Source organism: Triticum urartu, chromosome 4A (genome assembly GCF_056163025.1).
Source record: "Triticum urartu cultivar PI428250 chromosome 4A, HENAU_Tu73, whole genome shotgun sequence".
NCBI classification, from domain to species: Eukaryota; Viridiplantae; Streptophyta; class Magnoliopsida; order Poales; family Poaceae; genus Triticum; species Triticum urartu.
The window spans coordinates 301,728,608-301,743,029 of NC_141876.1; positions in this window are offsets into that span (position 1 = coordinate 301,728,608).

The window sequence follows — 14,422 nt, forward strand, 5'->3', positions numbered from 1 at the left end:
ATCGAGGGTGTCACGGGTCAACTTATCTTTCAATACCGTGAAGGCTTCTTCCTGTTCGGTACCCCAAACAAAAGGCACATTCTTCTTTGTAAGCTCGTTGAGAGGTGCAGCAATGGTGCTGAAATCTCTCACAAAACACCTATGGAAACCAGCGATGCCAAGGAAACTCCTCACTTGAGAGTTTTGCGCTGCGGCCAACTCTCAATAGCTTCAATCTTGGCTTTATCAACTTCAATTCCCTGTGGAGTAACAACATAGCCAAGAAAAGATACTCAGTCGATGCAAAAGGTGCACTTTCCAAGGTTACCAAATAAACGTGCATCACGTAGAGCAATAAAAACAGCGCGTAAATGTTCCAAATGTTCCTCCAAAGATTTGCTATAAATCAATATGTCATCAAAGTAAACGGCCACAAATCGTCCAATGAAAGCACGTAAAACTTCATTCATTAAGCTCATGAAAGTACTAGGTGCATTAGTTAACCCAAAAGGCATGACTAACCACTCATATAAACCTACCTTAGTTTTAAATGAAGTTTTCCATTCATCTCCCAATTTCATACGAATTTGATGGTATCCACTACTTAAATCAACTTTGGAGAATATTGTAGAGCCACTCAATTCATCAAGCATGTCATCTAGCCTAGGAATAGGATGACGATAATGAATAGTAATATTATTAATGCCTCTACAATCAACACACATACGCGACGTACCATCCTTTTTTGGCACTAGTATAATAGGAACAACACAAGGACTAAGAGATTCGCATATATAACCTTTGTCGAGCAGCTCCTGTACTTGACGCATAATCTCCTTCGTCTCCTCTGGATTGGTACGGTATGGCACACGGTTAGGCAGCGAAGCACCGGGCATTAAGTCAATCTGATTCTCAATCCCTCGAATAGGTGGTAATCCCGGTGGCACGTCTTGTGGAAAGACGTCGGCAAACTCCTACAAAATTTTAGTGACAACAGGAGGCAAAGAGGAAGGTACATCCTCGAAAGAAAATAATGCCTCTGTGCACACAAAAGCATAGAAAACAGATTTGCTGAAATCTAGATCATCGATATCAGATTTGGTGGAAAGTAAACATGCAGTTTTCAATTTAATTTCAGAAGCAACACTAGATGGTTTATTATTAGGCTTCATTTATTGCTCAAATTCTTTTGCCACAATCTAATTTTCACTCTTATGTTTCTCCTATCTTGCTTTATTAGCTCTATTAATATCATCTTTCAAAATGGAATCAGGAGTCATAGGAAGCAAAGTAATATTTTTGTCCTTATGAACAAGAGTATACTTATTATTTCTACCATGGTGTATAGAATTTTTATCAAATTGCCATGGTCTACCAAGTAATAAGGAACATGCTTGCATAGGTACCACATCACAATCAACATAATCAGCATATGTAGAGATACTAAAATGCACATGAACAGTACGTGTTACCTTAAACTTGCCGATGTTGTTGAACCATTCGATGTAGTAAGTATGTGGATGTGGTCTTGTGGTGAGAGATAGCTTCTCCACCATCTCCATGCCAGCCAAGGTTTTGCAGCTCCCTCCATCTATGATGATGCAAATAGAACGTTCCTTCACAACTCCCTTTGTATGGAACGAATTATGCCTCTGATTTTGCTCAGCTTGTGTAACCTGAACACTCAAAACACATTGAGCAACTAAACATTCATATGTATCAACATCTTCAGTAGCCATGTATTGCGTCTCACGATCAGAATCATCTCCACCATGTTCTTCACTTGTAATAAGAGCCAAAGTCTCCTCCTCATAGTCACTAGCGGACTCATATCCACCATCCTCCGTAACAACCATCACAGGCTTAGATGGGCATTGTCTCGCATAATGACCTCCACGCTTGCAACGACAACAAATAATATCATGTGTTTGCCCTATTGATGCCATGGATGAAGAAGAACTCTCTGTAGGCCTAGAAGGTGTGCTCTTGGAAGATAGTGGTTGTTGTGCATGTTTTCTTGTATCATGGTTGGCGGTGGCAGCTGACGGAGGCACTGGTGCAGCAGAACATGTGGAAGTAGAGGATGCATGCGGTGTCCATGATGAAGGTCAACCAGCAGAAAAGTTAGTTCACGTCAATGCCTGTCGATCCTGCACTTCACGTTCAGCTTTGCAAGCAAGATGGAATAAATGAGTGATATTATTATATCCTTTATACTCTAGAATGGTCTGAATCTCTCTATTTAATCCACCCATAAAACGTGCAAGCATATATTCATTCTCCTCAACAATACCACATCGAATCATGCCCGTTTGTAATTCCTGATAATATTCTTCTATAGAATTTTTTCCTTGTCTTAAGCGTTGCAATTTTTGAAGTAATTCACGTTGATAATATGGTGGAACCCAACGAGTACGCATAGTAGTTTTCGAAGCAGCCCAAGTAGCTGGAATAGGATACAATCTACAATGTTTGGACCACCAAACACATGCAAAACTAGTGAAAGCACAAATAGCAGTAGGAACATGTCTCTCCTCGGGATATTGTAAGCATGTAAAATTTTGTTCAGTTTCTAACTCCCAAGTAAGATAGATATCAGGAACATATCTATCCTCAAATGGTGGAATATTCAATTTTAGTTTAGGAAGATAGTCATGATCTTGTACCTCGGGTGGTTGTGCAGCCCTACCATTGCGATGATATCCATGAGGACGACATGGTGGCAGTGGTGCTCGTGGTTGCACGTAGTTCTGATTTTTATCAACCTCATCCTCGTAATGGTCCTCCACCTCTGCAGGAGCAGCAGGAGCTACAGAAGCACCAACAGCGGCACCAGATTTTTGACCAGGCTCAAGGGGAATGCGTAGTGCCCGTCCCACTTGATTTGGATGGCGATGTTGTTGTTGTTGTTGTTGTTGTTGTTGTAGAGGTGCGTTAGGTGCAGCCGGTGGTGGTGGAAGACATGCGAGCAATTCATTAAACTTCTTATCGAGCTTTGTTTCGAACGTCTTCTCGATGCCATCTATCCTCTCCATGGCCTCTTCAAATCCGTTTAGCACATCTTGCACCTGTCCACTCATCATTTGCTGAAACTTATAATGAAGCTCCTTGTTCGTCACGTTCTCCCAGTCAATCTCGTCGGCTTGTGATCCTACCATAGTTAGGAGCAATAGAAACACACAAGAATATGATCTACAGACTACTAACAAGAGGTGGTGGTGGGTCACAAATCCGTCAAGCAAATCTCAATTTCTTACCAGTTCTTACCCAGCAGCAGGCGATGATCGGCAACCATTGTAGTCAAAACTCTCAAAGCTTGGATAGAGCGATTACCAAGGAGAGTCAACTTCACGATGAGATGTATGTGGAGCTAGGAAGGCTTATAATATGGTAGCAAAAAGGGTAAACAATAATCAATTCATAGAAGCATAGTTGAATAAACACTCAATGACGGTACTGTGCTGGTCCTAGGCTAGACCGTACTAGAGATGCGAGCCTAGAACACGAATGAAATCACGGCGCGACACGTAAACAAGGGAAAAGCACACTCTGGAAAAAATCGCTCTATTTTTTTGGTGCTCTTTTTTTGCCCTTTTTTTGCAAAAATCACTATAACGGTAAGTGTCTCAAAACTCTTCCCAGGTCAAACTGACAGGATGGCACGATTTTTTGACTATTTTATTTTTTGGAAATCAGGGCAGCCACGACGAAAAAGTGTGACAAAAAATCACTATGATGGCATGTGAGTCAAAAGACTCAGAAAATCCTAAAAATAGGATAGGGAAAAATATTTTTGGTCGCCGAAATTTTGGCCTAAAAACTGCCCGGGGGTCTCCAGACTCTTTTTTTTGAAACCTACTCAGGCAAGGAAACACAAATCAAAAATTAGATGGATCTCGGCAACAAACCTAATATGGAAGTAACTCGGATTGGTGGTAGATATATGGTGGAAGGATATGGCAGCGGTGGTGGTACATGGCAGCGGTGGTGGTATATGGATACGGATCGGTGGAGCTATATGGATACAGATTGGTGGTGGTATATGGATACAGATTCAGAGCGGTGGCAGATAAGCGGTGGTGGTAGATGGCAGGGGCGACGATGATGGTGCGGCGGCGGCGTGACAACTTATGACAAGAACTCGAAACTCTAAAAGACTAGACGCTAAGACCAGCAACTAGACACGATGATGCAACCACAAATTCAACAAAGAAAAAACCCTAAAAAGATTATGCAAAGGCTCAGATTGGTTCGGATATGATGAACTAACCCTAATTTTTTTGTGTCTTTTTCGTGGACTGTAGGTATGAAGAACAGACTCGATCTAAACTATGAAAAACTGTAAAATCTAACCGAGCAGCGTGAGAATCTAATACCACTTGATAGAGGCAAAGATGTCCCATCTTTCGATGGGATGGTGGCTATCGTTTTGGAGGAAGTCGACTTTGATGACCCGACTAAAAACGTGCGAGGACGCCGCGCCATAGCAATCGCTAAACCAACTCCGAGAGCTTATTGACCATGCCGGAGCATGATCAACCTGACCATGAAGGTCTGTTTCCTATAGGCAAACGAAGAACAAGCAATAAACTAAGATTGCAATCTGGATATTGTGAATATAAGAGGAAAGCTGTATTGATCAAGGTGGAGTTCTGTGACGCCTTTGTCTGGTCGATGAACACAAACGAAGTACGCGAAGTTGCAGCTATGGTGAACTTTAATCTAAACAGAACCCGAAGTCTAAACGACGCCCTAAGGGTAGTATATATGGAGGAAGAGGGGGGAATTTCGTGGCCCTTGGAGGAGGGTTCTGAAACCAACCCTAACTCTTGTTTCCCCACACATACGAACTCTAAAAATAGCCTATACTTAAGTATTTAGAAAATACATGGGTCTGGCCCAATAATAAGGTGACGCAGCACCTAGAATAGCCTTTGGACGAAATTTATGAATTGGCATCTTGTATATTTCTTCCATGGTTTCATGCACTCCTTATGGTGGCTTCAAAGTCCTGAAATCATCACTTGTAACTCCGTTCTTGATCCCCTTGCGCATGTGTGACGCCCCGAGACCGATGCGCCAGGTGTTTGCCAGTTATTCGTTGTTGTTGTTGCCTTGTCATTTGCTTGCGTGTTGCATATTATCATGTCATCATGTGCATTGCATCATCATGTTTTTCAGAACTTGCATCTGTTCGGGTTCCCCCAGTTCCGTCCGTTGTCCGTTCTGAGCCCAGACACACTTGCACGCGCCCACGGCACCTCCGAAATATTATTTTATAAGTGGCATAAAAATGCTCTCGGAATGGGTCGAAAGTTGGCATGCGGTGTAGTTTTGTTGTTAGTAGGCCGCCTGCCAAGTTTCATCGCATTCGGAGCTCGTTTTGATAGCCCAACCATTAAACTTATAGTGGCATTATAGCCGGTCAATCGTCGGACGTTTCCGTGATCCCGAAACATGTGCCGGGCTGCCCATCTTCCTCTCTTCTCAGCCCACTGGTCCACTTGCACAGTCCATCTAGCCCACCTACCTACCCCTCCGCTCCGGGCGTCCGATCGAGATCGAACGGCTCCGAAACGGCCCAAAACCCCCTCCTCTAGCCCTCCTTTTCCTATTTAAACACACCCTAGTCCATTTTTGGACTGATCCTAGTCTAAACCCTACCTCTAGACTTCCCTAACCCTCAGCTGCCGCCACCTCCCACCTTTGCCTCGTTTTCCGCGCTGGCCAAGTCCTCCGCCGCCACTTGTCGCGCCTCCATTAGCCCCGCCGCCACCTGACCGCGCCCTCCTCCAACCCGGGCGTGCCACGCATCCCGGCGAACCTCCCACCACCGCCTAGCCCGCCGGGACCCGCTTCGGGCCCTGGGAAGCCCATCGGGGCCCAAGCGCTCTGTCGCCGTCGCCCGAATGCTCCGCCCACGAGTGGCGCCGTTCCCGCAAGGAGAGCCCCGACCTCCCGTTCGCCCTCGTCGCTGCCTCCCTGCCAACATCGCCGGAGCGTGGCCGCCGACGAGAACCTCCGCTAGGAGAGCCCCGACCCCAGGTAGATCCGCTGCCGCGCCATGTCTCCTTTCCCTCCTTTATCTCTCTGCCTAACCCCCTCAGTTTTCCTTCCCCGCAGGCCCGCCGCCGCCATGTTCAACCATCGCCGGAGCTCCGCATCGTCGTCGTCGTTGGCCAGATCCGAGCCAGGCGCCCTGGATCCGAGCTCCACCACCGCAGATCTGACCTCCCTTTCGCCTCCCCAAGCGGATCCGCCATCCCATGTCGTCGTTGACCGTCGGAACCGCCGTCGCTGCCTTCCCGTGCAAGAGGAGGACGAGCCCCTCGCCCTATGTGCCTCCTCTGCCCGCACGTGCATGGGCTCCCGCGTCGCAAGGCCCAGCGGACCCCTCCTGCAGCCCATCTTGCTCCTCCTTGGACCGGGCTGAAGCCCACTGGGTGAGGCCACCCCCCTGAGAGCCTTCCTTTTTTTCCCTTGTTGTTGGGCCATGCTCTGTATGCCCAGTTTCGGCCCGTATAGTGTTTTACCTCTAGGCGAATTTAATCAATATCTAGGGGATTTCAGTTTTACACTAAAGCCCCTCTAGATCATGCATTTAATATCTCACAAACATGCATTACATGTAAATAACTTATATATGAAAAATGCTTAGTTTTTCATCTAGTTTCATAGTATGCCATTTTCATCCATGTTTAAAATGTTGTTTGTGTAATTTTGCCCATATGCCATGCTAAAATGCTTTATTTCATAACTTAATAACCGTAACTCCGAATTTAACAAACTTTATATGTATTTGGGGTAGAAAAATACCTAGTTTAACATGATGCACTCATATAGCATGGTTAACAACTCTAAAATTATGTTTAGGGCAGAACAGTACCAAACCTAATATATGCATATGAGGAGTTTCCAGACTTGTTGTTTTGTTGTTCCGGCCTCACTTAAACTTGCCTAGATTAGATAGTTTCATCATGTTTCACCTCTTGCCATGCTAACAACATTTAATCTTGTTGGGTACATAAATGAGAGAGAACTAAATAAGTCATGTGGTGTTTTCTTCATTATGCAACTCCGTTGCATAATGAGCTCCACTTAATTTGTAGGATTGTTTGTGCACTTTGCCATGCCATGCCTCATTAAACCGGACGTGCATGATACTTGTTTGCGCATCGTGCCATGCTTATGTGGTCGTTGTTTACTATGTTGTGTGCTTCTTTCCGGTGTTGCTTCTTCGGGTTGGTTCCGATAACGTCGTGTTGTGAGGATTCGTTCGACTACGTCCGTTTGTCTTCTTCATGGACTCGTTCTTCTTCCTTGCGGGATTTCAGGCAAGATGACCATACCCTCGAAATCACTTCTATCTTTGCTTGCTAGTTGCTCGCTCTTTTGCTATGCCTATGCTGCGATACCTACCACTTGCTTATCATGCCTCCCATATTGTCGAACTAAGCCTCTAACCCACCTTGCCCTAGCAAACCATTGTTTGGCTATGTTACCACTTTGCTCAGCCCCTCTTATAGCGTTGTTAGTTGCAGGTGAAGATTGGAGCTTGTTCCATGTTTGGAACATGGATATTTTGTTGGGATATCACAGTATCTCTTATCGAATTAATGCATCTATATACTTGGTAAAGGGTGGAAGGCTTGGCCTTATTCCTGGTGTTTTGTTCCACTCTTGCCGCCCTAGTTTCCGTCATATCGGTGTTATGTTCCCGGATTTTGCGTTCCTCACGCGGTTGGGTTATAATGGGAACCCCTTGACAGTTCTCCTTGAATAAAACTCCTCCAGCAAGGCCCAACATTGGTTTTACCATTTGCCACCTAGCCTTTTCTTTCCCTTGAGTCGGCCGGCTCAAGGGTCATCTTTATTAAACCCCCGGGGCAGTGCTCCTCTGAGTGTTGGTCCAACCTGTCAGCTGCCGGTGGCCACCAGGGGCAACTCTGGGCTGGCCTACCGAAACCTTGGACAATCCGGTGTGCCCTGAGAAAGAGATATGTGCAGCTCCTATCGGGATTTGTCGGCACATTCGGGTGGCTTTGCTGGTCTTGTTTTACCATTGTCGAAATGTCTTGTAACCGGGATTCCGAGCCTGATCGGGTCTTCCCGCTAGAAGGAATATCCTTCGTTGACCGTGAGAGCTTGTGATGGGCTAAGTTGGGACACCCCTGCAGGGATTTGAACTTTCGAAAGCCGTGCCCGCGGTTATGGGCCGATGGGAATTTGTTAATGTCCGGTTGTAGAAAACCTGAAGTTGATCTTAATTAAAATGCATCAACCGCGTGTGTAACCGTGATGGTCTCTTCTCGGCGGAGTCCGGGATTTGAACACGGTGTTGGATTTATGCTTGACGTAGGTTGTTCCAGGATCACTTCTTGATCATAGATTTCTCGATCGTGCCTTGCCTTCTCTTCTCGCTCTGTTTTGCGAATAGGTTAGCCAGCACATATGCTAGTCGCTTGCTGCAGCTCCACCTCATACCTTTACCTTACCTATAAGCTTAAATAGTCTTGATCGCGAGGGTGTGAGACTGCTGAGTCCCCGTGACTCACAGATACTTCCAAACCCAGTTTGCAGGTGCCGTTGATACCGAGCAGGTGATGCAACCAGGCTCAAGGAGGAGCTCGATGAAGATCTTGTCCTTTGTGTTGTTCCGTTCTAGTTGATCAGTAGTGGAGCCCAGTTGGGGTCGATCGGCGATCTGTGTAGCATTTGGGGTAGTCTTCTTTTATTTTGGTTCCGTAGTCGGACCTTGATTGTATTTGGATGTTGTAATGCTTTATTCATGTATTGTGTGAAGTGGCGATTGTAAGCCAACTATGTATCTCTTTCCCTTATGTATTACATGGGTTGTGTGAAGATTACCTCACTTGCGACATTGCTTTCAATGCGGTTATGCCTCTAAGTCGTGCTTCGACACGTGGGAGATATAGCTGCATCGAGGGCGTTACAGCATGCCATCATCTCCATGCTTGGTCTTGCTCCAGTGTTCATCTCTCTTATTCATGCCAGGCCCTTCATTTGTAAGCAAAACAAATGTATTCAATTTAGGTAGCATCATATTCTCATGAACATTACAATCATTACCAAGAAATGGAAGTACCTGATAATTTAATTGGCGTGCACGAGCTCTAGTAATTGGTCCAGTATGTATAGCAGAAGGGGCTGTGGGTGTAACAATGGTATTGATGTCCTCATCACCAGCCAGCCCTACCGGGACCTTTTTCACAGTAGGTGCAGCAACTTTGGGCCTCTTGCTATTGGAACTCTCTGCAAGTCATCGACAAGCGCAACGCACTCCAAAGAGGTACGCTTCCCGGATTCCTTGTTGGCATCCTTGTTAGCTTTCTTCTTTCCTTTAGTTTCCTTGGCGGGAACAGTGGTCTCAGCAGCCTTTGCCGCGCGACTGCTTCTCGGTACATCTTTTCCAAGCAAATGAGTGCATCCTTCTCATCTGACAGAATCGAAATGACGCCTGTTGGCCCTGGCATCTTCAAGGTGTTGTAGGCATAGTGGGATGCCGCAATGAATTTGGCCAAAGTTGGGCGACCAGGGATTCCATTATATGGCAGGGGGAGGTCGACCACATCAAACACAATCTTCTCAGTCCTGTAATTCAACTCCCCTCCCCCCGAATGTTACTGGTAGCGTGATGTGCCAATAACCTTGAAATGTGCCAATAACCTTGAGCTCTTCCTCTGCTATCTGAAGCTTGCTGATGACCTTTGGAGAAATCGGATTCAAGACGGCCCCGCCGTTAACCAACATCTTTGTGACTTTGAGGTTGCGGATTGTTGGTGAGACCAACAATGGCAAGCACCCTACCGCGGTGGTGCGGTCAGGGTGATCCTCTTCATCAAAGGTGATGGGCGTGCGGGACCACTTGAGCAGCTTCTGAGAATTTGCCGCTGTCTCCACTGCATTAACTTCACGCGCTGTCGGTGGGAACGACACCTATGGGATCACAACAATCCCTACTGTGGTTAGCGGGGCGCGGGGTCGTGAGAAGAGCGGATCAAACAGATAGCACACGGTTCGTTTATCCAGGTTCGGGCCGCGAGGATGCGTAAAACCCTACTCCTGCTTTGGTGGATTGTATATCTGTGTTCTTGAGCTAGCTATGGGGCGTGAGGAGCTCCAAAAAGGCGAATCCTTCCTCTGGTCGCCTCGGGCCTCCTTTTATAGAAAAAAGGGGTTGCCACAATGGCACACAGGAGGTGGAAAGGGTATAGTGCTACGAGGTTATCCCTCGCATCACATGACAAGGCGCATTTAATGCGTCTTGCTTAGGTGTCCTTGCTTTATCAGGGACGGGGGAGAAACCTGTCTCGTCCGTCGCCACTCTTTCTTGTGTCGAAACGCCCTGGCCAGCGATGCCTGCGATGCCATGTAGGTAGGCAGGCAGCTGAGGTGGCGCAGTGGTGGGTCTTCATGATGATCTGCATGCCGCCACGCAGGTGCGTGCCCAGCTGGTTGGGTCGGCAGCTGCATGCATGCGGTGGTGGAGGTTTAGTCGGCGTGGGCCTGATGGTGGCCCTGCGGGTGTCCTCGGCAAGGGCTTTGCCGGGGCCCCGGCAAGGGTCTTGCCGAGGCGCCTGCTGTCATCCCCGGCAAGGCGATTGCCGGGGGCCTTGTGGTCTTCCTCGGCTGGGATCCCACCAAGGGTTGTCGTCTCATTAGTGCGTATCTGATCTTGAATGTCTTCACAAAGATCTGCATGCCGCCACGGGGATGTCTCCCGAATCCTTGCCCTTTGGGGGCAGTAGACTCAAGGGTGATTTGCTCCATAGGCGCGGGACGAGTCGTCGCGGCAAGGGTCTTGCCGGGGCTACTAGAACTGTCTCCCGGCAAGGATCTTGCCGGGGGAGTCCGCTTCGTCCCCTTTGTTCTTCATGGTCTTGGACTTGGCGTTGTTCTAGTTCTCTTGAGCTTCGGTCTTACCCTGGCTCACCTCCCTTGCATTGCTTGGTGTGGTGGTATCCGCGGCTCAGACTGCCCGTGCACAGTTATATGGGTACAAAAAGTGTACCCCTCTTTTTGTACACCGACAGGAGCCCCCGGGCCTGGGCCACACATAAGCGCAACGCGTTGTTGGGCTAGGCCCAAAAACGGTGCGCGGGCAGGCGGGGCGGTTTTTACCGCGGTAAGATTCTTCACGCGCTGCGCTTCCCACGATTCCCACGCGTGGCACGGCGTGGGGAGGCGCGTGTGACGTGGGCGGCATGCGTGGGGCTGGTTCCTGCAGGCATGCGTCACATCGTAGTAAAGGGGCGGTTCGCGCCTTCCCCATAGACGGAGGGAGGCGTGGAGGCGCGGCCCATTTACTGAATGGGGCTGAGGCACGGTCTTCAAGGCGTCCACTCCCCACGATCACGGGGTGGGTGGTGGTCGTCTCACCCGTCCCCTCGGTTCTGCACGTCCGCCACATGTCTCCCATGCGCCTAGGGTGGCAAACGGTGGAGGCGGGAAACCGGGCCGTCGCTGGTTGGGGCGGCGGGTCGGTCCTTGCTCCCTGTGCCTTCCGTATCTTGATTGGCCGAGCGGGGCGGCCGAGCCCCAACCCCATTCCTTTATAAAGAGCGGGAGGGGGGGATGGCGTCCCGCATTCTTTCATCTTCTTCTTCCTTCAGCTTTTGCTCCTCCCTTCCATCTGTCATGGAGAGAGGGAATCCCGGTCCTTCAACAGTGGCGGCGAGGGTCGCCGCTCGACAACGCGTCCCTCCTTCTCCTGCGCCTGCGGTGGCAGAGCCAGCCGCGAGGGGAAGGGGGAGGGGGTGAGGCCGTGGGCGAGGCGGGGGCGGTCGGGGAAGAGGAGGACGGGGTGGCGCGACGGCCTCGCCTCCGCCAACAGCTCCTCCTCCAATGGAGGGCCATGTTGGGGATGACCCTTGTGAGTTCTTTGTCAGGCTGCGCCGGCCGCCGCACCGTCGCCTTCGTCTCCCAACTCCATTTGCGCGGGAGATGGAGCTGGATCCACCGGAGTCGTTGCGGCTGCACATGAGGGGCGGCGGCATCAGTGGCACGTGGGTCCGCGTCGACTTCCCCGCCCCTCACGTGATGTATCTTCGTCGGGGATGGAAGACGTTTGCTCATATCCACCGCTTGACGGAGGGGCCCACTCTCCATTTTAAGCTGATGGAGGGTGGCCTTCTCTCCGTCAAAGTCTTCGGGCTCTTTGGGACCCGTGCAAGGTGCTGCGTGGAGAGCTCTTTTGATAGTGAAGACTCCTCCTCGGGCGGGAGTGACGAGGAGGATAGCGCCAGCGACGACGAGGGTAGTAGGCGGCAGGATGACGGGTCCGACTAGGTGTCGGGTGCCGCTCCGTGCGGCATCGACGACCCCATCATCCGTGTCGCCGGCTCCCTGAACTTCTCGGGGTCGTCTCCTTGGGCGGCTGGCGTTGGGAGGCTACGGAAGAGGAAGAGGGCGGGCGGCAAGGCCGTCAAGTCGGAGTACGCGGGCACCGATGCCTTCGACGCATGCTGACGTCCTGCCGCCTCGTCTTCGAGCTCTGCTTCCGGGGCCGCCATCGCCATCCAGCCTTTGGACGGCCACCAAGATGTTCTCTTGGTGTCTTCTGCCACCCGTAGCTCGCTTAGGCGCTCCTTTTGTCCCTTTCGCCTCCTTGACCTGCCTCCTGAGGAGAGGGACAAGAAAGGGATTACGGGCACCTTATCTCTTTTTAGTTTGTAAGCCTTCGGGCCTTTGTTGAATTTAAAACTTGTAATCCCATCATTCATGTTTTTCATTCCCTATGGACTGTACCTGAGTGGAATGTTTTTTTAATGAAAAAGGGATGCTTGTCGGGTCATTTGTTTGCGGGTGGAACCCACGACAAGGAGTAAATCCTTGATATCTTCAAGATAAACATTTCTTTGCCCGGCAACAGGCCTTGCCATCTCCCCACTTCGCTCGACCTTCCTCATGCCTTTGGCGGAGGTAGGGATGAGGCGGGGTCAGGCTCCTTGTTTCATCCTTTCGCTGCCGCGACTACGACCAAACTTGGCCCCAGGAACGAGCCCTAGGGCCTAGAGTTAGGGGAGCACGGTAGCTTAGGGGAAAACGAGGTTTCACATACCTCAGTCCATAATGGAATGCATGATAAGGGATGAAGAACTTATCCGAAGCTGCAGTCCCCGGCAACCCTGGTTCGCCGTGGGTGAATCTTTGCTCTTGCAGCCCCCGGCAATACTGGCTTGTCGGGGGCTAGATGCTGGTCTGTTCCTCTTTTTTTCTCCCCAAGTGGTTCGGGACGGATATCTGTGTGTCCTGTGAACCAAAGAAGACAAAAGAAAGACAAAGAGATGCACACTCGACCTCTAAGCTAGGGGTTAGTCGCCGCTAAGCACTATCAACCCTAACCAAGGATGAGACTCAACCTAGCATGCATGCTATAACTTAGGGCGCTAGCGCTTCATTTATTTATGCTCAGGGTCTGCGCCTGGCTTTGTACAAAGGGTTACATGCGTCATCGGCAAGGCTCGTACAAAAGGTGGCTTGCCGGGGGGCCCGGCAAGCCGCGCCTCACGGGTAAAACTTGCGAAGATGCTCAATGTTCTAGGAGTTACTCACCGGAACGGCATCTTTGGTCTCCAGGCGGACTGCGCCGGGCCTGGTGACTCGTATTACCCGATAAGGGCCTTCCCACTTTGTCGTCAACTTGTTGGAATTCTTGGCCGATTGAACACGCCGAAGAACAAGGTCGCCTTCCTCAAAGCTTCGGGCATGAACCTTGCGGGTATGGTAGCGGCGCAAGGCTTGCTGGTAGCGCGCTGCTCTCACAGCCGCCCGAAGACGATCTTCCTCAAGGAGCGTTGCGTCATATTGCTGCAATTTCTCTTGCTCAAGCTCGTCATAAGCGAGTACTCAAGGTGACCCGTATATGAGTTCCTTGGGGAGAACTGCTTCTGCCCCGTATACCAGGGCAAAGGGTGTCTGCCCGGTGGCTCAATTTGGTGTCGTTCTGATTGACCAAAGAACCGCCGGCAATTCATCAATCCAGCGCCTTCCACTCTTGTGCAGTCTATCAAAGGTCTTTGTCCTCAGGCCTCGCAGTACTTCAGCATTTGCCCTCTCAGCTTGACCATTGCTTCGTGGGTGAGCAACGGAAGCAAAACAGACCTTGCTGCCGAGGTCTTGAATATATTGCATGAAGGTGTGGCTTGTGAACTGCGTGCCGTTGTCAGTGATAACCCTATTGGGTACACCAAAACGGCACACCAGTCCTTTAAAGAACTTGACGGCTGACTGTGCTGTGACCTTCCTCACTGCTTCGACTTCTGGCCACTTTGTGAACTTGTCAATTGCAATGTAAAAGTACTCAAAGTCCCTGACAGCGTGGGGGAAAGGGCCCAGTATGTCGAGCCCCCAGACCGAGAAAGGCCAGGAGAGAGGAATGGTTTGAAGGGCTTGAGCTGGCTAATGAAGCTTCTTTGAATGG